Below are 22,997 nucleotides of genomic sequence, written 5' to 3'. Positions count from 1 at the left end.
CAAAGGCTTGCTGGGAGAGTCACGAAAAGGGAGAACATCATACAGGCATGGGGGATGGTATGTGGGGAGGAGGAGGAGACAAACTTGTCTCCAAAATGTCTTGTGTGGATGGCTGCAAAAACTCCTGACACCATGAACCAAAGAACTAAAGCTAAAGCCAAGAGAGGAAGGTCGGTCGAGAAAAGAAGCCCGTACAGGGGAGAAGCATGGATCTTCAAGGATCAGGAGGGCTTCCAGGTGGAAGTGGCCAGGATGTATAACCAGAGACCTGGCCATAGAAAATCCCATCAGGAGTAACACTAGCTCAAGAATCGCCTTCACTGCACAAGCTTGTGCTACTGCCCTCACCACGGACTTCCTAATTACCTGTTCACGGAACACTCTGCTCGGTGATTATTCTATTAAAGTTGAAATGCTTCAGGCCTCCTGAAAGTAGCCCCTAAATCACTCCCCTTCTCATGGCAATATTTACTGTACTTCAAAACGCAAGGCAGGAGGTTGTCATGGAAAAAGAACTTGGCTACTATTAACCTCTTAAAATATTCTTTTTATAGTGGGCTGCTTTAGACATTTGGTGACTGGGGATTTCTCCAGGGGCAATTCATCCTTCTCCCCAAACAAACCTCAGAGCACAGATTTTTCAGGTTCTGGGAAGACCAAAGCGGGTGACGCTGACCATGGCTGTTTAGTCTTCGTGTTGCTGTTGTTTCTGCATCCTAGCTAGAAGGTGAAGAAACATCCAACATTTGGAGACTAACTCAAATTTTAAAATATTCCAGTGTTTCTCTGGCCAATATTGTCATAATCGTCTTCACACGGTCCATTTAAACCACCATTTCTTCTTACTGTGAAATATATGGGCTAAGACTTTGAAGTGCCTGCAAAGGTCAGGGTATAACAATTGTTGCTGAGTAAACAACTTCTCCAATGCTGAATGTGCAATTTTGGTATTAGTGTGTGTGTTGTGGGGGTTGGGGGGTATCTTTTTTCCTTTTCTTTCTTTTTTAATGATACTAAACATTTAACTCCTTCAAACCTAAAACGCACATCCTGTTTAAAAACTGAAAGCTTAATAAGTGAAAACCCCGATAAACTTAGGCAAATTTTCTGTCTCTTCACCAAATACAAACAGCATAGCAATCTAGAAGAGAGATTTCCTTTTAAGATGATAATTATCAAAAGCAATTTTTATAAATCTTGTGCCTATTTCCTTATTACCTGGAAAGGATGGGAAAACAGCTTCGGGATGCCATCCTGAAGATGCAATCCTGTCCCATTTCCCCAAGCTCTGCGCCACCGCACCGGCCTGCAGCTCCACACTTGCCACAGAGTCACCGCCCTACCTTCCCGCTATTTGTGCTTAGGTTTTGCGTTATGCCTCAGGCTTAGAAAAGCTTCTCCCTCTAGAAGGCACTGGTCCCTTAAACTCCATAAAGGCCCTGAATATACAGACATTTCTATAATTGAGTAATTGACAGAAAATTGCTCTCCATACACGTACATGTCTGGTGCTGTAGGTCCACTCACCAAACAGCTTCCACCTGCCTTTGCATGTGTGGTGGGGGCTGCTCCCCACCTTGCAGGGACACCACTGCCTCCTATGATGGCCTCCAACACGCCCTCCTCCTGAGCTGAGATCGTGTCCTATTTTCCTGTTTTCCCTCCAGGCCCAGAAAAGCCGAGCCTCGTCCCAGTGCATGTGTCTGCAGGGTTGTTTCACGTTTCTTGTAAATATCCTCATAACAGGCCTGCCAGCTATGATAGGGCAAACATTTGACACTTGTTGAGTACAACTGTCTGTGAACAATTCCAAACGGGGCAGCCAGCACGCACGTGCAGGCAGAATTCCTCTGTGTGCAGAAATCCTAAGTTTATACCTAAACTCCTTGCTACTGTGTTGAGTGCAAAACCACGCTCCCTCTTTCAAAGAAGGAAAATTCACACTGGAAGCCAATGTGTTCTCTTGCTGTGTTTTGTTTTGTTTTTGTTTTCCATCTCTGCTACCCTTGCCACCGTTTTACTTTAACCTCATGCCTCTTTCTTGAGCCACATCATTACTTCCTTTACAGTTCTGCCTACCAGCTGCTGGAGTGGGCCAGGAGGGGAGTGAGGAAAATGCAAGACCAGGCTGACCCATTCCCTGCACAGCTTCCAGAAGGATGGTTCTCAAATGCAAAGCCACTCCGGGGCACACAGTGTGTCCCATGCCTGCCTCTAGTTTGCGGCTGCTTGACCGGAGGGACTATATTAAATTCATTTTTAACAACCCCAGTTCCTCACCCAATGACTGCACACCAAGGACACATGACTCAGAAACCCTGAGTTTTAACTCTAGATATGTAATTAACTAGCTAAAGACTTTTGCTCATCAATTAAACAGAGGAAAGAAGAAAGAGGAAAAGAGAGAGGGAGAGAGGGAAAAAGGAAGGGGAAAGGAAATTTGTTAAAACTGCAGGGTTTGTTTGGGCGTCTTCTCTTGTAATAGTCTTTTGTTCTGTCATTTTTGGAAACAGATTCAGGTAAATGGCAAGTAAGCAGACCTTACACATCCAATTACACAGATTCATTCTGAGAAGAGGAAGGAGGCAAGAAAAGGTTTAACTTAGAAAAAAAATCACGAAGAATTTAATTGCGTGATGAGGAATGTCTATGAGCTCAGAAAGTGACAAGATACCGCGAGAGGCTCATCAATCCATTAAGGAACAGGATGGAGCCAACAAAGAAGGTATATCGGATCAGAATGTGTTGCATATTAACTTTCATGCTCCCAAAATCACTGGAGATTCACTTATCTCTAAACGCACACAAACATTTCAACCCAGAGACTCCTTGCTTGGCCAGTAAGGGTAAAAATCAAACATACATTTTTCAGGTATTTCGTGTTCATGTTACCTGAGGACTCCTGATGTTACCTACGATCCTGTCTGTTCAGGCCTCAGTATCTCTCTGTGGAACAAGGCACGATTCAGAAAAGATGTCCTCCAGTGTCTCAAAACTAGAAGGTGGATTTCATGCATCAAATCACCACTTATAACTCAGCCTAATTCAAGTCCAAGTACAACTTCATCCTTGACCTCTGCTTCTCAGTGCTGAGGACAGTCCCCTTCTTCAACCGTCTTTTAAAATTATCGAAATAATCTTGTCATCTCCCTTTAATGATCAATCACAGTTCAAAGACCACCACAAATTCAACACTGGCATCATGATGGCATAAACCATGGAGACTAGCAAGGTGGGACCAGTCATTAACTGAAGACCTTCAGTGCATGAATGCCTATGCTCAGTAATGGGAAAGGCATTGCCCTGCCTCGGGAAGTTTATGCCACAGTTAATAAGACAAGTGCATAAATATTCAAGTAAAAGAGAATGGGGAAGAACTAACGTTTTATTAACTATCTGGTCTAAGTGTTAGAAGTTTTCCCTATTTCAGTGAATATAACTATCCATAATCTGATGAGATACGTGGCTTCACAGATGAGGAAACAAGTGTTCAGTCAGAAGGCTAAATAGCACAAAGTTTTGATATAGGAGGTAGAAAGAAAGTATTTAGGCAGGCAGTGAGGGCAAAAGAGTGTTTGGCAGAGCTTCCCTTCTACCAAAAATCTGCCCCCCAAAATCATTTCTCTTATAACAAAGAACAGCCTGAAAAATGGAGCCACAAACAAAAATAAGGAAGCTAGAAGCTTGGATGAGGGATGCCAGCAGCTGCACCAATAGAAAAGAGTTACCTGGGGGCCGGGCATGTCCAACACGGAGGCTCCATCTTCCCTTTTCCGTTACCACGTGTACAGTAATAAATAAAAGGGCAACATGGTACAGCTCAGGCAGAGAACCCCCCAGCATAATAAAACATTAGGGTGGGGGCTACCAGAGATTTGCATCCTATGCAAATGGCACACCTGGTCTTTAGCTCCCTGTGTAGTTCAGGTACCACTTCCCCACCAGCTTATCTATAAACTCCCTGTATTTCACTGTGGATCCGACAACCCATTTTTTTCAGGACCCCTCTCTGTAGCGGAGAGCTATTCTCTTTCTTTCACCTGTTAAACTTCCACTCTCAGCCTCACTCTTCATGTGTTCGTATCCTTGTTCTTCCTGGCCATGAGACAACAAACCTCAGGTATTACCCCAGACAACGAGGCTGTTTCAATTTCACATGTATTTAGTAAATGAGAGAGAGATTTTCAAATGCCAATCAAACACTGTCGCTAATATTACTTCCACAATACCACACACTGCCTAGGAATTCCAAGAAAACACAGCATTTCCAGGTGGCCAAGTCAGGAATGCTTCAGGGAAGAAGGGCTATTCGTGCTGGGCTTTAAAGCTGGAGTGATGTTGTTATGTGTGTGAAAGAAATTCTAGGCAGAAGGACAAAAGGGGGATGGGTATTCAAAGTCATGTGCCAGACATGAAGGCATGGCCTCAAGGATGTCATCCACAGCAAGATCCCTGCATCGGAGCTTTCCTCTCTTAGTGTCCTCTGGCTCTTAGTGTCCTCTTGTCCTTAGGATGCATGCATGTCTCATCTCTCCAAATACATTACTGTCTCCTGAGGCTGGGTCTGTATCAAATACTCTGGATCGCAGGGACTCCACTAACAGTGCCCTGGGCACAGTAGGCACTCAGTGCAGGTGCGTAAAAGAGTAGTTCACATTCTAAGAGAAAAAAAATGTACCTTTATAGGAATTCAATCTGGAAGATAAAATGCCTCCACCCCTCAGAAATTAATTTTTTTTCCTGGTCATATTGTCGCTGCACATAATCATTATCATCATAAAGATTTATTATCATAAAGATAATCGCAACATGTTAAATGCCTATGAAGCAGCAGACCTTTCTGTGATACAGTAAGAGATAACTGGAAACCCACAGACTGATTTAACATCAGACTTAAAAAAAGAAAAGCATGCATTATTCCTTTTCTAATTGCTAAATTATTACATGTTTTAAAGAGAAATTACACTAAAAGCCATAAAGAAAACAACCCACATAAGTCCAAGAAGACATCCAGAGGACCAAGTTGTATTTCAAACAGCAAAGCAGATTTTTCTGAAAGCTTTCTTCAGTACCCCCCCCCACACACACACACACAACTGAAATTGGCATTATGCTGACCAATGACTTCATACAATCACTTCACTGCCAATTTGAAAATTAAGCGCATGCCAGCACTTTCTTCAGTTCTTCCTTCATGCTAAAGGAAGTAAACAAACCACTTGTGAGTGTGAATGCAGCGGAGAGCCTGAAACTGCCACAGAGCTGCCTGTCCACGGTGAAGGAGAAAAGAACTCTCATACCTCCACACCGGGGAACCCACGTATTTGCCAGGAACATTTCAGGTGTGGAAGCTCCTTGAGATTTACCTGGCATGACCTCCTCCCTTCACGGTGAGAAGAAATACATGCCTGATCTATGCAGAGAGCAGGTCAGTGCTGTTCTGTCTGAGAATCCTCTCTCTACACACCAACACTCCCGAGTCATGACTAATTTCTCCTTCAATTCCAAATGGCATTATCCTTCCCCCGTTGTGTGTTGTGACCATCACTTTCCAGAACACAATCTTGGCCACTCTCATTGCCTTCATAAAAGAGTACCATCCAGGGGCCCAGGTGGACTCACCCCGACTCAAGTTCTCTAACAAAAGTCAAAGTCCCTTCATGGTATGCCTTCCAAGTGTCGGAAGCCACCATCGGCTGGGCTCATTTTTAAAAAAATAAGAGAGTAAGGCAGATTCTCAGAGTCGATCTGGGAACTTCAAAGGTTTTCACTCTGTTGCAAAGATTCCATGCCAAAGGCACAAGGGTCTTTGATGTACATGGTCCCCAGTCTACTCCAAGGGAATAAAAGGAAAAAGAGGATTTTAGGGCTTCACTGAACAATACAGTTTACTTTTCCTCCACCCATGTTTCCCTTTAGTTCTCCCGTAGTCTCCATTGCCATGAAATATCCTTCCTGATACCAGGGGCAAGACATTCATTTCTAACTGTTAGAATCACAGAGCGTGAGGGCTGGAGGGTCTCCGGAACACGGGCCAGCCAGAGGAAACAACACGGAGCGGCGCTGTGCGATCTCCACAGGAGGGCAGGGAGGGGACAACACGGAGCGGCGCTGTGCAATCTCCACACAAGGGCAGGGAGGGGACAACACGGAGCAGCGCTGTGTGATCTCCACACGAGGGCAGGGACAGGTAGCCCCTTAACTGCAATCCACATGCCTATTTGGCAGTAGGCTAGTCCCGGGGAATCCAGGGGACTTGGGAACTTCACTTGCTGCTCCAGTGCGATGGTTTCCATGTTTTTTCCCTCTGGAACTCATGCTGAAACTTAATCCTCAATGAAACAGTATAGGGGGTGGTGGTGATCTTTTATGAAGTGACTGGGTCATAAGGCATCTGTCCTCATGACTGGATGAATCCATTCACTGGTCATGGATGAACAGATTAACGGGTTATCACGGGAGCAGAATAGCTGTCATGAGAGTGGGTCTGTTATAGAAGCCACTTTGGCTTTCTTTTGTGTGCCTGTGATGCTTTCTGCTGTGCTATGATGCAGTGTGAGGCCCCTCACCAAGAGCCCACCCCATGAGGTCATCTGATCCCAGAATTTCCAGCCTCCAGGACTGTGAGAAATAAACTTCTTTTCTCTATATTACCCAGTCTCAGATACTCTATTACAGCAACAGAAAATGAACAAAGACATCCAACAGCAGCTCTCCTAGCTGGATGTGCACACACAACAGTACATCATGATCCCTGTTTTCCTAATAATCTATTAAAGAATCATGCCAATGAGCCACACTCCACCTTCACTTCCATCCCGCCGTTTGGTTTCTCTGCTTCCTTTTTATAGTCTCTGACTCCTGGCCATGCCCCAATGTCCCACTGAGAGAACAAGCTGTGAAAGTTACAAGGCTTCATGAGACCCTGAGATGGGAACTCCCTGGAGTTGCAGACAGGCCGGGGCGCTTCTCATGTATCGGATCACCAGCCTCACACCCAGTGCTGTGACTTGGCCACAGGGATGCGGAAGCCCTGTCCTGTCACTGAGGGAGTTTATTTGGAATGAATCAATGAGGTGCCTCACCAGGAGCATCACGTGTTCTGTGCTCCAAGGGCAGTAAGAGAGTGCTCAGGGGAGCAAGCACTGGAGAGCAGTAACTGGAGCCCCATGCTGCACCCACAAGATGATCTAATGCACCATTTAGGGAGCTACTGGGTAAGGGAGAAGCTTTTAGGGAGCCATTGGGTAAAAGAGGAGCTTTGGAAGAGTGTCCAAGCTCCTTTCGGCAGGGCCCACTCTTAACCTTGATCTCTGCACAGCCCACCCACTGCCACCTTGCAGGTGAGATACCAAACCCATGTCCTCCTCTGCCTCCTCCTGCGGGATCCACAGAAGCAACTGCCTGATTGGGAAGGCAGCCAGCCTGGGACCCTCTAGAAAATCCACATGGACAGTCCTCCAGAATCATGGACACTGACCTTTCTTCAGTTTTGTCCCTCAGCGTCCCACACACTCCCCACCATGACACAGGAGAGAGGCTACTGCGTTAGCTCAAGGTGCTAGTCACAGTCCAACATTTGTAACTCTCAGAGGCAGCCAGCACTCCACCAAGAACGACCGAAGTGGGCCACACGGGTTATTGTTCAAGGTCTATGCTGAGAGCACTATGAATCACTAAGACATCTGGCTCGAGAACCTTAACCAGCTACTCTGCCTAAATTGCAACATTCTTTTTTCTCCCAAACTGGGTGGTCACCTGGGTGCGGGGGAGGAAAGCAAGGCAGGCTTGCCCTTGTCCATGCGTTTGTTCCGCTTCTGGCACGGCAGGCAGCTGAGTTACTGGGCTGTGCCCTTCAATCACTTCACTTTGCTTTCTGTCCCTTCACCAGCCCAGAGCAGAGCCCTGCAGAAGGCACTGCTGAGGCCAGGCAGAGCGGTGATCAGGTTCCACCTTCCAGGAAGAGACAGCGTGCCTGGTGCCCCGTGGTGCCTGTGCATGACAGCCTGGCTGCAGACTACTGTGTGCTTCCATCTGTCACCTTCCAGGGCAATGTGACAGCAGCCCTCCGGCGATCCATCTGCTTCCCTGGAGCTCCATCCCGACTCCCCCACCCCATTCTGTCGTCGCCTAACTGGGCACATCCAAGATTAGGCAGTCTCAGCTGCAGCCCCCAGAAGGAAAGCTAAGAGCCTCACACCAAGCTGCTAAAAAACAGACATGTTGAGATTGAGTGGTGAGAGGCGGGGAGCTAGTGATGGCCCACAGTCCCTGCAAGGCAATATAGAGTGCTAAGATTGGAAAAGGGGTAGGAGGAAACAAGGACATTTTCTTTTACTTAAAAATAAAAGCATTTGCAAAGAGGTAGCTCTCAGAATATGCCTTTCAGTGTCCTCTGGGATCTCAGCAGCGGCCTAGAACCAGAGGGCTCATAAAGTCCAAGTATTTAGAGAGATGACAGCGCCATTCAATCCCAAAAGCACTTGTTGAGGGGCAGTTCTATGCAAAAGTGTGCAGAGTTGCTTGGAGGAAATACAGAGATAAACCATGCGGGGTACCCATTTCCTGCCAATCCCACAGCAGCCTCTATGCAGTGAGCTCTCTGAGACTGGTGTGGTCAACGCCAAGGTGGGCATCAGGTAGACCAGTTTCCCTCTTACTAAGCACAACATCCGGCACTTACCCGCACACAATCACATCCTTCCAGTCACATTTTGCACACAGTTTTGCACAAATATAATGCAAAAGGGAATTGTTTTAAAATACAGTTCCTTCATTCAGCAAATATTTACCAAGTGCCTTCTGACCTCTGAGCACTCTTAACACCGGAGCAGGTGCCAGGCCTTCCACACTGAGCTCAGCCCAGATGCAGCTGGTAAAGCCCTACATGCAGGGCAGAGGGATACAGGATTTAACAGAGGCAAGCACGCGGGACAGAGAAGGGGTTTCTCAACCAGAAGAGCTCCCACGAAGAGCCTGTTGCAGACACTGGACCAAGGGGAGGGAAGAGCCAGTGAGAAACCAGAGCACCAAAGGGCTGTCCAGGGCCACCAATTATTCCTTACATTCCAGTTGGAGTGTGTTGGTGGCCCAAGAGTAAATGAGTCTGCAGCCAGGCCAGGAGCTTCCTCACAGGTTCAGGAAAAGAGTCCAAACTTTGCTCCTGCTCCTGATGCCCTGAGAACTACTGATGGAGTTTTCAACAGAGAATATTTTAATACGCTTGTCATTTTCGCATGATTTTCTACAGTCTGAGACAAGGAAAGCAGTCAGAACTTTGCTGCAGGTAAGTAATAATTTGCAAGTGCCCTGCATATTTTTCGTAGCATATGTATGTGCTGAAAGCTTATCATAGAACGTATGAGCAGACCACCAAGCCTGCCGGAAGCATGCAGGGTTGTTTTTACATTGAAGCTGAGCAGCGTACCAGGATGCCACTAGATTAGAACAGAGTATCCCGAAGCCAGACCTGAGATTAACAGTGGGCCAAGCAAACAAAAATCTCGGTCTAAGATCCAAGAGACCCACATTTAAGACCCTACTGCAAATTAAATTCATGAGACCTTGGACCATTCCATGGTGCCGTAAAGCCTCAGTATCCTCATCTATGATTTGGGTTACTGAGAACTGCCCTGCTTCTCACAGGGCTGTCATGGGGATCTCTGCAATAACCTACAGGAATGACGTCCAAAAAGATGTGTGGTGTACAGACGAGATTAGAGAGCTGAAAGCTGCTTCTTCCAGAGGCACCTCTGACTCTCTAGTTTGGCTATTTCACGACCATTTCAGGTACACACCATAGATACAGAGGAAGGTGACTAGCCTCAAGGAGTTTACAGGAAAGTAAGTGGCTATAACTGTGCATATTATCCCCCGCCCCCTAAAAAAAAAACAGAAACAAGAAAAGAATTTGCTAGTCGGCAGCCAGGACTCCTTGGTGTCTGACACAATCCTCTATGAATCAGACAACTCCCTTAACATGTAATCTGGGCTATTTTAGAACCCCCAATAAGCTTTCAATGGGTTAGGAGGGATCACCTTATTTTTAAAGGTCCTAGAGGGCTTGAAGCCATGTTGTAATATTTTTATAGCCTCTTTCAGAGTCAGGAGCTGTACGGATTTTGTCCTCACTCTGAATTTAACTAGTACTTAAGTGTGCTGATTATAGCTGCAAACACACTTCTTGTTCCAGTGTGTGGTTGGAGAGGTGGACAGGGAAGAAGCTTTGGAAATTTACAGCACAGAAATAGCATGTGGTCTGTCTGCCTGAAAAGAATCAATCCTTCTGTGGCAACAGCTAGAAGACCAGCAAAGGGCCTGTAGCAAACAAAAGACAGCCATTAAAACGGGGCTTCTTGTCACCAAATCCCGGTTTTGGGACACTGGACAGGCTTTTCCAGTCCAGGAGACACCAACAAAGCCAGGAGCAGCCACGGAGCTAGGGTGCAACAGACAGGACGAGTCTGGCTGGAAACTCGGGGGTCATCCAAGCAAAACATTTAGACACAGTGATGATTGTAAAGGAAATAATTAAGAAAGAAATTGTACCAGACACTTCCTAACTGGTTTTGCATGAAGAAGCAACTCTATTTGGTTGTGGAAATGAGCTGCGGAGGGGCAGGAGGGCCTGGAATGGGCTGAGAAGAACAGACTTGATCTAGCCACTGGCCAGCCCTGGGACCCCTGCAGGTCTCCGATCCCGCCTCTGTAACATGAAGGCCTTAAATGTAAAGGATGCTCTTTTGCGTTTCATGGAGGGGAACCACGGAGGGGAAGCCTTAGTTGATGGGGGTCACAGGTGCCCTAAACTTATTCCCGTCTCAGCCTGAGCTGAATTTTATTTTCATTTATTTTTAAGACACTGGGCTTCCATAAGACTTCCTTTGGAAAATGGATCACCACAAAACTACTCCCCAAATTTTGAAAACTCTGTACTGCATGATCTCTATGATTTCCTTTAAGCGTTCATATTTGCACACAACAGTGTTGCCTTACAGTAAAAAAATCAAAAGAAAAAAAGGTTTCTTATCTTACCCTAACAGACTCTGTCATTGTGCTATGGACACCCTAATAAACATGTCTGATAATGAAATCCTGATTTGTTCCCAAATTTCAAGTCACACAGAAAAAATAGGGCAAAGAGGCATCTATTTTTAAAATAACACTATCTTTTGGAGAAGGTAGTGCGTGGGTCACCTTATAAATGTTGACATATGTTTACTACAGAAAATAAGGTTTAAAAAATTATAGAATGAAAATAACCTAGAATATCAACTTGATGTTACCAGTGCTATGTTCTTTCCACATTTGCAAAGTGTGTCACATGGCCCTGGACTTACACGTACGTAAGATCTCAGTCCTTCATCTAGTTCACATGATCATAAAATATTTTTTCTACACTGAAAATCTGTGCCTGCTTAATTGGAAATCTACATAAGTGTCATGAAAAACCTATCAGTGAAGAGTTCCCATCTTCTTTGATGCTCCATCCAAATGATTAAACAGGCTTTGAACCAAGGGGCCACCTACGTCTTCAGTTCCAACAAAATCAACAATTGCAGACATCCACTTCCCTCATTATGATGAACTAGATTCTATCAAGATCCTTCCCACCAGAAAATAACTAAAGCCCAGTTAAAACAGATTGAACTAAAAAATGAATAAGCTTATAAACCTGTAAGTGGACTACAGAATTCTAAGGCTCTTAGGGTTTTCAGAAACTGAGAATTGAAGGCTTTTTTTTTTTTTAATTTTCTGTGCACACAGAAAAATACCAGTGGTGTCTACTAAGAGAAGAGAAACAGAATGTATAACTTCCAAATTATAAAAGAAAAAAGAAGTAATAATATAAAGAAAAAATATATACTTAAAAAACAGGAAACAGCATAAAAGCATGTGGAGGAAAAAAAACCAAATATGTTAAAGATCATAAAAAATAAATGGATTAAGCTTGATAGCCAAAAGAAAGAAATGGCAAAATTAAATTTTAAAAACAGATAAATATACCTAAAACTATAAGAAATTGGAGAAATTAGAAGTCAAAGGATGGAGAAAAGTGATCAAGAAAAATGCCAATCAAAAGAAAGCTATCAGACAAAATAGGCTTTAGAGAATAAAGTCTAACTAGAGAAAAAGAAGGTAATAATTATAAAAGGTTTAATTCATTAAAAAGGCATAAAATTTTAAGTTTGTATACATCAAATAACTTCAAAATATACAAAGCAAAAATTACACTTACTGAGAAAAATGCCAAGTACACCATCGCACTGAGAAAACTCATTATATATGACTTTAAAATGGGAAACATGCAAACTAGTAAAAATGTAGAAAACATGAAAAGCACCGTAAACAATCTTGATGTAATAGATTGTAAAACCCAGAACCAATACACTGGGAATTCACAGTTTTCTCAAACAAACAAACAAACAAACAAAAACAGAACATTCACAAAAGCTGACATTATACTGAGACATAAAGAACAACTCAGCATGAGACATAAAGAACAACTCATGTGTTTTGACCTCAATGCAATTAAGATAGATGTCGATAATGAAAAGATTCCCCATGTTGGAAAATTTTGAAAGACTTATCAGTAACTCATGGGTTATAGAAAAATATGTAACTTAAAAAATATGTAGAACTGAACATTAATGAGAATATTATTTAAGAAAACGTATGAGACGCCATTAAAGCAGTAGTGAGAAGAAAATTTTTTTTTGAGATGCAGTTTTGCGCTTTTGTCCCAGGCTGGAGTGCAGTGGCACGATCTTGGCTCACTGCAACCTCCATCTCCTGGGCTCAAGCAATTCTCCTGCCTCAGCCTCCCGAGTAGCTGGGATTACAGGCACCCACCACCATGCCTCGCTAATTTTTGTATTTTTTAGCAGAGACAGGGTTTCGCCATGTTGGCCAGGCTGGTCTCAAACTCCTGACCTCAGGTGATCCACCAGCTTCGGCATCCCAAAGTGCTGGGATTACAGATGTGAGCCATTGCGTCCAGCCCCGAAAAGAAAATTCATAATCTTAAATGCTTATAGGGCTAAAAATTATTGAGTTGTTTTTAGCTGAACAAGTCAGAAAAGCAACTACAGCCTAAACTCAAGGATAGCAAAAGAAGACCTATAACACACAAAAACAAAAATAAACAAAACACAAGGTAAAGTTACAGTACAGAGGCTCAACAAAGCCAAGAGTGTTTTCCTTTGAAAATCATAATACATGCACAATCTGGCAGGTTCGTTAAGGAAGAAAAAAGAACAACTGTATTGTAATAAATAATAGAAGAGATTTTAAAATCTGTGAATAATTTCATGCTAATTAAATTGAAAAGCAGGGAATTATGAACACACGCCTAAAAGAATACCATTTAACCTGGGTAGCACGGTAAGATTTCATCTCTAAAACATATATATGTGTGTATATATGTATATATAAAATATAAATACACATCTGGATTCTATTTGCTCATTTTTAAATTTTTTTCTTAAGTTATATATATAAACATATGTTAACATACTTTTTTATATATAACATATACATATATACATAAAGCTTAAGAAAACTGACTCAAGAAGAAACAAGTGCAAATAATTTTACGAACTTTGAAAAAAATTGACTAGAAATCTTCCTACAATAAAATCACCAGGTCTCGTTTTCAGTTGAGTACTACCAAAATTTCAAGAGCAGATAATATAAATCGTACACAAAATCTTCTGGTAAATTGGGAAAAACCGGGGGAAAAAAAAAACTTTCCCTCTTCAATCAGACAAAAACAGTTAAGGAAAGAAAAAATATAGGCCAAACTCTCTCATGAGTAAAGAAGCAAAAATTTAAAACAAAATATGAGCAAATGGAATCCAGATGTGTGTCAGATGTGTATTTAAACAAGCTAGATTTATCTTAGAAGTATAAGAGAATTTAACAATAGAATATACTGTAAGTGTAATAGAACATTAAAAAAAAACAGTGAGAACCATATGGTCCTCTTAATAGATGCAGAACAGGCCTTTGATAAAATTCAGCATGCATTTATGATTAAAAACATAAAATACAACTCGACAAATTAGAAACACAAGGTAATTTCTTTAACCTAACAAAGGACATTTACAAATATATGGCGGCAAATATATTCTTAATTAAATTAGAACATTCCCTACAAAACTCAGGCTGAAGGAAAAGATATATGCTTTTACTTCAATTCAATATTGTACCTTGGGCTCTAATGCAAAAAAGAAAACAATAAAAAGAAAGAGAAACTATAAGAATTGAAAATGAATAAACAATAATTTCATTATTTAAAAAACACAGTATACGTACAAGAATCTATAGACAAAATATTAAGAATACCAAAGGTTTGGTAAAGTGACTAGATGCAAGATCAATATTAAAAAGGTAATTACATTTATACACTCCAGCAAAGATTCCATTTCCAAGGGTATAAAAGAAACTAAGGTACTAGGAGCACATTCAACAAAAGATAAGTAAGGTGTATGGATCTAGAGAAAAGTACAAAACATAGACATTTAAGACATAAATACATGGATAGTGATACAATGCTCATGGATGAGAAAAGTCAGTATCACAGATTATGCCAATTCTTTCTAAACTGACCTACACATTTAATGCAATCCAAGCAACTTCCCAACAAGGGTTTGCTGCTGTTGTCATTGGTGCTGTTAGTTCATAAACTAACTCTAAAATCTCTACAGAGGGCAGAGGACCAGGTTTAGCCAAACGCCACCGAATAACAGGGAAAAGGCTGAAAGCCAAGTGCCAAAACTTACTAGAGAGCTGGAGTCATTAAGAGCATGCTGCATTGACACAGAGGTGGACAATCTAACCAAGTTAATAAAAGAGACACAGGAAAAAAAAAAAAAAACATGAATACATGGAAATACGACACATAACAGTGTGTATTTCAGATAAATAGAGAAAAAGGGCCATTCAATAAATGTTACTAGGTATTGTTTTTCCTTATGAATAAAAATCATATTGGATTCCTCCATTACACACAAAAGTTAATTCTAAATACTTTTTAAACTATTAAATATAAGAGAGTGACTTATGACCTCAGAATACAGAAGACTGTATTAAATAAAAGGCCCTAACTATAAATGGGCAAGGTTGATACACTCAGCATGTTAAAATCAAGAACTTCTAGTCATTAAAAAGGTAACTTACAGAAAGTGAAAATGGATTGCACAAACTGGGAGGTAATATTTTTAACACATGAAACTAACAATAGTCTTCAGAATACAGGAAAAATGTGTTCAAACCAGTAAGAAAAATACACTCCAATAAAAAAACTAGACCAAAAATACGAGCAGTCATTTTACAGTTTAATGGTGATTAAACATGGGAAAGGAAGCTCAACATTACTGGTACCTTAAATTCATCTTACTATTAATTTGGCAAAAATTAACACACCTAATAATGCTGAGTGTTGGGATAAGAAAGGCATAAATTTTAAAGGAAACTTATTCACTGCTGATGGCAATGTGAATTGGCATGATCGCACTTCACAAATCATTATAGCATTTTCTTGCAAACTTAATCGTTAATTAGCTTTTATTTTTCAGGCCCAGCTGTGCTCTTCCTTGGTATATAATCAAGAAAAAAATTGCACCCATGGACCAGGTATGTAGGAACCAAGAATACTAATAGCAGACTGTTTTCTGACAGTAAAGACTGAAAATCATCCAAACATCCAATGGCAGAAGAATGCACGAAGAAACTGATGCTAAGATTATCAAATATTACACAACATGAAATGAATAAATACAGTTACACAAAACAACATGGTTAAATCTTAGAGAACACTGCGTAAGCAAGTCTACCTATAGCACAATATCATTGTTAACGAGTAAAAGGATACGAGGTTTAGCAATAAAGAATGCTTAAAATAGCAAGGGAAGATTAGGAGGTAGCTCAGGGGAAAGGTGGGACGCCAGGGCAGCATTATATGGGGGCATCATTCACATCGACAATGCTCTCGTTTGAAAGGAAGGTTCACGGATATTTGCAAATGATGCTCCAAAACTGACATAACGCAGTTTTTCATGTGTCAAATTCTACTGAATACAGCTCTTTAAATGCACTGCTTAAAACAGTAATATGGCAGAATCCTGTTCTAATTAAAAGGCGGGTATCTTTTTATGCCTCCTAAATTTTCTAGAAAGGTAAATAAAAATAAAAATAATAACGGTGATGATGATAGTGGTTTTCTCTGGGGAAGAAGGTAGAAAATTTAAATTTTTACTTAATACACTCTCTGTAGTTTAATAATTTTACTGTGTATGTATATTGATTTTAAAATAAATTATCCACAATTACTTAACTAAGTAATTCCTTAGAGAACTTTTAGAACTCAAAGACAAAAGTTAAGATTAAGAGCAAAGACAGATCCTGAATGAATTTCGAAAATCCAATGTTGATTCGTCAATGAATTGAAAGAACACAGAAACGGTCCGGCTGAGTGCAGGTCTCTAAAAGGGAAGTCCCGGGTAACGCCCACACCCTACTCACTCCGTGGTCTCTTCGAGGAGAGACTCAGCTCTGTGCTAAAGAGGCCTAGACTGCCTCCGGGGTCAGCTCGCAAAGTCTGTGGATTTCATGATCCTTTTAATACAGAGGATGTCCTTTAATTCCTGTCCTATATAAGAACCTTCCTCGGACGATGCACTTTCAATTTATTCTCTATTCTACCAGAAGTTTCTTGATTTCCTTAAAAAAAAAAAAAAAAAAAAGGAAAGGAAGGGGAGGGGAGGGGAGGGGACTGTGAAATGCCTTCCCCAGGTTAACCCCTTCTTCAAAGATTCTGAAATGTGATTTTTTTCCCCCATTCTGGAAACATTTATGTACAGACCTCCTGCTTGTAGTTAATCCTCACATTCAGTTGACTTATTCACATAGTGGAGAAATGTTTAACAGCAGGCTCTTCATTCTGATTCTTCAAAACCTCAAATTGCATCTGACTTTTTCTTTCTGGGAAGTGTTGGTGATAATATGACACTCTCTGGGGCTGACTTTAGCCGGCACCGAAGTTTTCAACTTGAATTGGGCAAAGAGGACCCAGAAGAAAAATCAAAAGCACCATGTGGTCATCCCGCATGGCCTACGCTTTCAGGGATGGACAGGCACCCCAGAGCCCACTGGTGCCTCTCCTCTGTCCCCAATGACCTCATCCACTAATGGACTTCACAGTCATGTTCCTAGTCTCTGCAAAATAATTCATCTGATTTCAATATGTGCTTCTTCCCACAGCTGGACACCATTATTTTTGGTACTCAAGATCTCTTCTGAAGCACATGAAACACCAGCTGATAGCCCTTAAAATGGCTCCTCCAAAACACCAATGTCCAGAAATGATCCACTCCACTCCCACCACGCCCATGCCCATCTGGACCCTGGAGAGTCTTGCAATCCTAAATCACTTCCATTTGGAATCAAGATATTTTCCAAGATGTTCTTATCTTCCCTGCTTTCCTGGTGCTAAGAGTCACCTCCTAAGAGTCCCTCCCAAATTTTTACCAGGCAGACAGGTAATGTGAGATTTGGAAATGGAGCATCCTGGGCTTGTTTCAACTCCACCAATGGCCCGTTGCCTCATCTTGAGCAAGCCTTGTTCAGTCTCAGTTTTCTCAGCTGGATGACGGGAAACACCGTAGCTCACAGGGGCATTGTGTAAGCTGGCAAAATAACCATGCAGATGGAAGTGCATTTATAAACATCAAAGTGATAAACAAATGATCGCTGTCCGCAGCAACCATGAGGTATTTCATGCATCCCTAGACCTCTGGGCAGGATCCAAACTTGCGTGGCTCCAAGAGCTTGAGAATCAAAATCAACCTCCTCTAAGGTTGTCCCTTCTCTCTGTGCTGTGACAGAAGATATCCCTCAGCCAGATCTGGATCTCCCAAATTCCTGCAGCACCATCAGAGTATTCTCCCCTAAGACAATAAAACATGTAGACCATCTCCACACCCAGTATTCCTTGCAGCTGGGAGCAACAGAGCTCGCCGGTATCTTGTTTGTATCTGCTGAGTTTCCACCATTTAGCATGGTTGCACCAGCTGCACACACTGACCTCCTTCCCTCTTCCCTCGGGACCTAGACTGGGCTGCAGGTGGTCATTTTGTGTGCTTTTAGTTCTTAGCCCATAGTTAACATGTGAGTGGCTAATATCTGAACGTTGATCACACGTTACGAACAATTTCCCCATCCTTCAATACATCTGATCGTTAGAGAGAGCATCTGCCGTTCCCATTGTACAGTGAACAAATCCAAGAGGGATGTGGCTTCTCCAGATCACGTGGGCAGGACGGGGCAGAGCCAGGCCTCACCGACTCTCCAGCTCCACCTCTTCCCACAGACCCTCTCATCGGCACTGTGTGGCCTGCAGCAGAGGCTGTCCCTCTTTTTGGCTTAAATACGGCTTAAAATAATTTTTAAAAACTACTCAGGCCCTTTGCACGTGCCCTCAGTTGCCATCAAAAAAATTCATAAGAACTACAAATCACTGAAAATGATATAACTTCTGGCATATTGCCTTTTGAAAAATAAGTCAAGTTCAGTTGAAAACGATTTAATTTTGGCCTATCACTAAGTTTTATATATGCAGAAACTTTCTTCTTGGGCAGAAATTTTATAGCATTCCTTTATCTCTCTGAAACTATATTAGCATTGTTATTCTCCTGACATAATTTTCACTTCATGTAATGTAAGCTAGGATTCTTTGTCTATATTTTATCAGCGTAAGTATTTTACTGATTTTAAAAATTAAGAAAAGTATTAATTTTTGAAATAGCTTGTTACCATAAGGTTCCAACTATTAAAAATTACTGCAATTGTAATGATTACATAATTAATAAAAACAGGATAAATATGAAATTAATGTATATTTCTTAAATCTAAAAAATAAACTTCTATTGAAAATAGAAGAATTTGGATTTTTTTCTCTTTAAGTTTGTGTATCTACAGATAAATATTACTTATGTGTATAATAAGACTCAATTCAAGATCAATTTTGTTCCAATTTTTCACTTTTATAGCTATAATAACTTCACTACGTTGTTCACATACATACACAGATGGACTAGAAGATACACTGTAAAAATGAAACTCAAGTCCTGAACTTCTACATGTATGCCAAAAATCACGTAGTAATCAAAGAAAAACTAACTCTAAGTGATCAGCTGACAACTTAATCAGCAGATATTCCCACAAAAGTAAACCTTGGGGAACCACCAGATATGTAAATAATGAACAACCAAGATATTAGTCATTCAAGCCCAGTTTCTGGGAAATACATCAAGAGACTATACTAAGACTTTATAAATAATTGTACTCATTACTTTTTCACTTGGAGGCACCTTGTTTAAGTCAATATACTCAGAACGAGCCTGAAAAAAAACTTAATACACGATTTTATTATTAAAAATGTTTCAGTTACATGTTTGTCAATATTATTTGTATATTTAGCTCATTCTAATAACCTAAGAAACAAAGGAGGTTCTCACTGTCAAATCGATCAACCCTATGTTCTATCAGAAGAGGTTTCACCTTATTTTTAAATTCAAATAAATGTTTTTACATTGACTATATATTTATGTACATATAATTATAGGTATTTATTTATATCATATATATTTACAGAGAGAGAAAGAAAAAAGGAAAAGTAATTTTTAAAGCACTGAGAGATAAATTATGAAACATAACTCATCAAACAGATTATTAAAATCAGTAAGGTCAGGTTTAAATCAAGATTGAGGTGATTGAATTATGTTACCCATTTTATAACAAATTATAAAGGCAAGATACTAATGGTGTTCTCATTTATACTTAATAAAGTAGTGTTAAATTGAGCTAAAATTAGACGTTATTGATGAAGCTGTAAGTCTGACAGCAGGCATGATATTTCTTTAACGAATGTATATGCATGTGTCTATGAAGCTCTGTTGTTAGGCTTTTGGGAATAATCAAAAGAAATATATGTTTAAAATAAGAACAAAAATACATTTGTTTTTGTTAAGCCTCATGACGCAACATTTCCTGCTAGGTCTTCTTCCCTTTATCCCAGAAGCAGATATCACCCAATCAACCATCCAGAACCCTTTTGTTTTGAATCACATCACTACCCTTGACACATCTGAATGGTTCTCCCTGCCCAGGAGACAGATTCTACCTCCTCCCGACAGGAAATCTTCAGACTCCAGGCTCCAAGCGGCCCCCAGCCCTGCTGTTCCAGGGCCCAGGTTCTCATCTCTTTCCTCACAGCAGGCTCAGAACTGCCTTGGTTGTGAGAATTCTTCTAACAGTCAGCACCCATTTCCCATTGTCTTAGTTTTACTCTGGCCTGTGCCCAAGTTTTGGGAACTGGAGTCCACATCCTCAGCTTGTCAACATTACCCAAAAAAAAAAAAAGAAAATCAACAAAAAAACCCACAATCTTACAAACAGAAGTCGGCCTGTGTCTCCTCATTTATCCTGGGGGCCTCAAGCATGGGACCTTGCACATCATGGGTGCTCATTAAATGCCGACTTGATCTTTCTAGAGAAATCTATACTGCCATAGAAAACAGGCACTTGCTGTTCTCTTGCCAGTAGTTCTCTGGCCCCTCCAATTTGGCAAGTATACACACCCGGAAGGCTCAGAGAAGAGTGACCCAGCAACAGACTGACTTAACACCATAGCCTAGAGCACAGAACACGGAGGAAAATGGCCCAAAGTGCTGAAGAACAAAAGAAAACAAACCCCAGAAAACTGTAACTGAGCTAAATGTGGAAAATGTGGTTACGATTGGTTTTAACGATACCATCAGCCGCTGCATCTCAGAAGAGCATCTCTGTTTCCATTTCTAAAAATACTGCTCATTTCTCCACGTCAGGAACTCTGAATCCAGGAGGAACTAGAGCAAGGTATTGATCTTTTCGCTTCCAGTTCATGCTTTAAAAACGACCTTTGCCCTAAAGGCCAACTAGCCAAAGGCAGACCAGCAATGAGCCGGCCACATAAAGCTGCAGTTCCCAAACGTGGCGGGTCCCAAGGCTGAGTGATGGCCAGGGCTAAGGCCAAGTTTTTAACCGACGATTTCTTTTCTTTTTAAACTACTGATATTTCCCACTTGGGAAAAACAAAACAACAAAACCAAACAGAATAAAAACCTGTATTTCAGATTTAGCTACATCAGTCATAGAAGGCTGGACTGAGGCTGGTTTACAGTCCATGAAAATCATCTCTCTTTATAAATCCCGAACATTTAAAAACATCTTTGCTCACGCTGGAATGTCATTTTCTAGTATTTTGGCCATTTCACCATGACTCTTTTGTGAATATGAAGCCATTTCACAGTTCTTGGAATTTGTTTGAGACAGATTCCCAAACAGAGCGTCCCGGGAGGTGGGCGTGGCCAACAGAGAGAACACAGAATTCCACTTGGCCTCATGATGAGTTTTCTCCAGGGTTCTTTACTGTCTCCCTCACACCTGAGGAGGCCCTATCTCGGGACCAGCAAAAGCACTGCAGGGAAAGATGCAGTAATCCTAATATGTTAATGTTAAGATTAAAAAATAAACATAAAGTTAGAATGCATTTATTTTCCAAGGAATGGAAGAGAAAGTGGGAGGGGGAACTTCAGATGTCAGCTTTCTTGGTGGCCACATCGGGGCCACAGTGCACCAGCCAGGAAATGCAACAGTGACACCTTAGCAATGCCTTTTCACCTTAGCAACTACCCACCAAAGGGGTGAGTAGGCAATCGGGTAAGTGGAGGGGCAGATCTCTCCAGCCGCCCTTTTAAAGTACGGACAATGAAAACGTGAGGCAGGATGACTAAGAAGCCGAGCTTTTGGGAGGAACACTGGAACCCGCGGCACTCGCAGACACCCCACATTCTGGATTCCTCACACCACCTCAGATCCCTGCCTGTGCCACTGCAGGTCCCTTCTCCATCGCCCTGGCCCCACAGTGCTCGGCCTCCTCCCGCATCTCCAATGGCTCCTCCTCTGCTCCTTCCTCCCTCAGCCCTGCTGTCCTCGCTCCTCACTTCCCTGTCTCAGTGCCCTCTGAGATTAGGATCCTCTCTCCCCGGCACACACTACCAACTCCAGCCACTCTTTCACTGTGTCCCCCTCAGCTTGGCCAAACGATCACTCAATTCTTGATCTGCACGCGTCAGCTCCCCAGCAGGGCTATCTAGAGAAGCGTGCAGTCACCAGAGTGGCTCCTTCAGTTGCGGCCAGGGCTTCGAGAGGGCTGGGAAAGCTTCCGATGACCGCTCTGCACCTCCACCTCTCTAGAGGGCTTTCTGCTGCCTCCTGGTCTCTGCAGACTTCCAATCCCTCCTCCATGTGGCATGCTCAGATGCTAGCTTTGACTCCCATTTCACAAAGGAAGGTCGGCAATCAGAAGAGAACTGCAGAGCCTCCTCCTCTGAGCACCACCCATGCATGTATCCATCATTTGGTCCATCCCCACTGGCAACTATCCACGTTCCTCCTAAAGCCAGTAACTCCACTTGTCCACAAACCCATCTCTCTCGCCTACTCAAGAAGTGTTTTCAGCAACCCTCCATCCCACATAATCAATATTTCACTCTCTACTCAATCACTCCCATCGGCATCTAAACATGCTGATAACGCTTCCAACTGAAAAACAATTCTCCTGAGCTTATTTACCCCACCAGATACCACCTCAAACTCTGCTCCCTTTTGCAGCAAAGCTCAACTGAGTTGTCTACAATCCCTGTATCCACTACCTCCCCTGCATTCTTCTCTCCAATCTAGCGTGTGTGGCCACAGCCACCGGACCACTGGCCCCGGCACTGACCTGAGCCTCCATTCTCAGTCCTCTCCATGCTCCTGGTTTCCCCGCTTCCTCCCTGGTTGTTCCCTCTTGTTCTCCTTTGCTGGCTTGTCCTCTTCTGCTCCTCATGAAGCTGGAATGCCCCAGGGCCCTGTCCGTACAACTCCTCTCTTCTTTCACTGGGGATCTCATCTGA

General features: G+C 42.2%; 1 protein-coding gene across 9 annotated transcripts in view; it reads right to left on the bottom strand.

Moving 5' to 3' along the window:
- The window catches only part of LOC105486544 (ring finger protein 144A), a 128,503-nt gene that overhangs the window by 76,973 nt on the left and 28,533 nt on the right, over window positions 1–22,997 (bottom strand). Inside the window, exon 1 of one of the 9 annotated variants that reach the window (XM_011749447.3) lies at window positions 16,525–16,691. The exons of the other annotated variants lie outside the window; for them this stretch is intronic. The gene's annotated coding sequence lies outside the window, so the exon portion shown is untranslated. Of the gene's footprint in view, window positions 1–16,524; window positions 16,692–22,997 lie in introns of those variants that run through there. 9 annotated transcript variants of the gene reach the window in all.

This window comes from Macaca nemestrina, chromosome 13 (genome assembly GCF_043159975.1).
Source record: "Macaca nemestrina isolate mMacNem1 chromosome 13, mMacNem.hap1, whole genome shotgun sequence".
NCBI classification, from domain to species: Eukaryota; Metazoa; Chordata; class Mammalia; order Primates; family Cercopithecidae; genus Macaca; species Macaca nemestrina.
The sequence above is the reverse complement of the archived record's forward strand: the minus strand, read 5'-3'. Positions and strand labels throughout refer to the sequence as shown.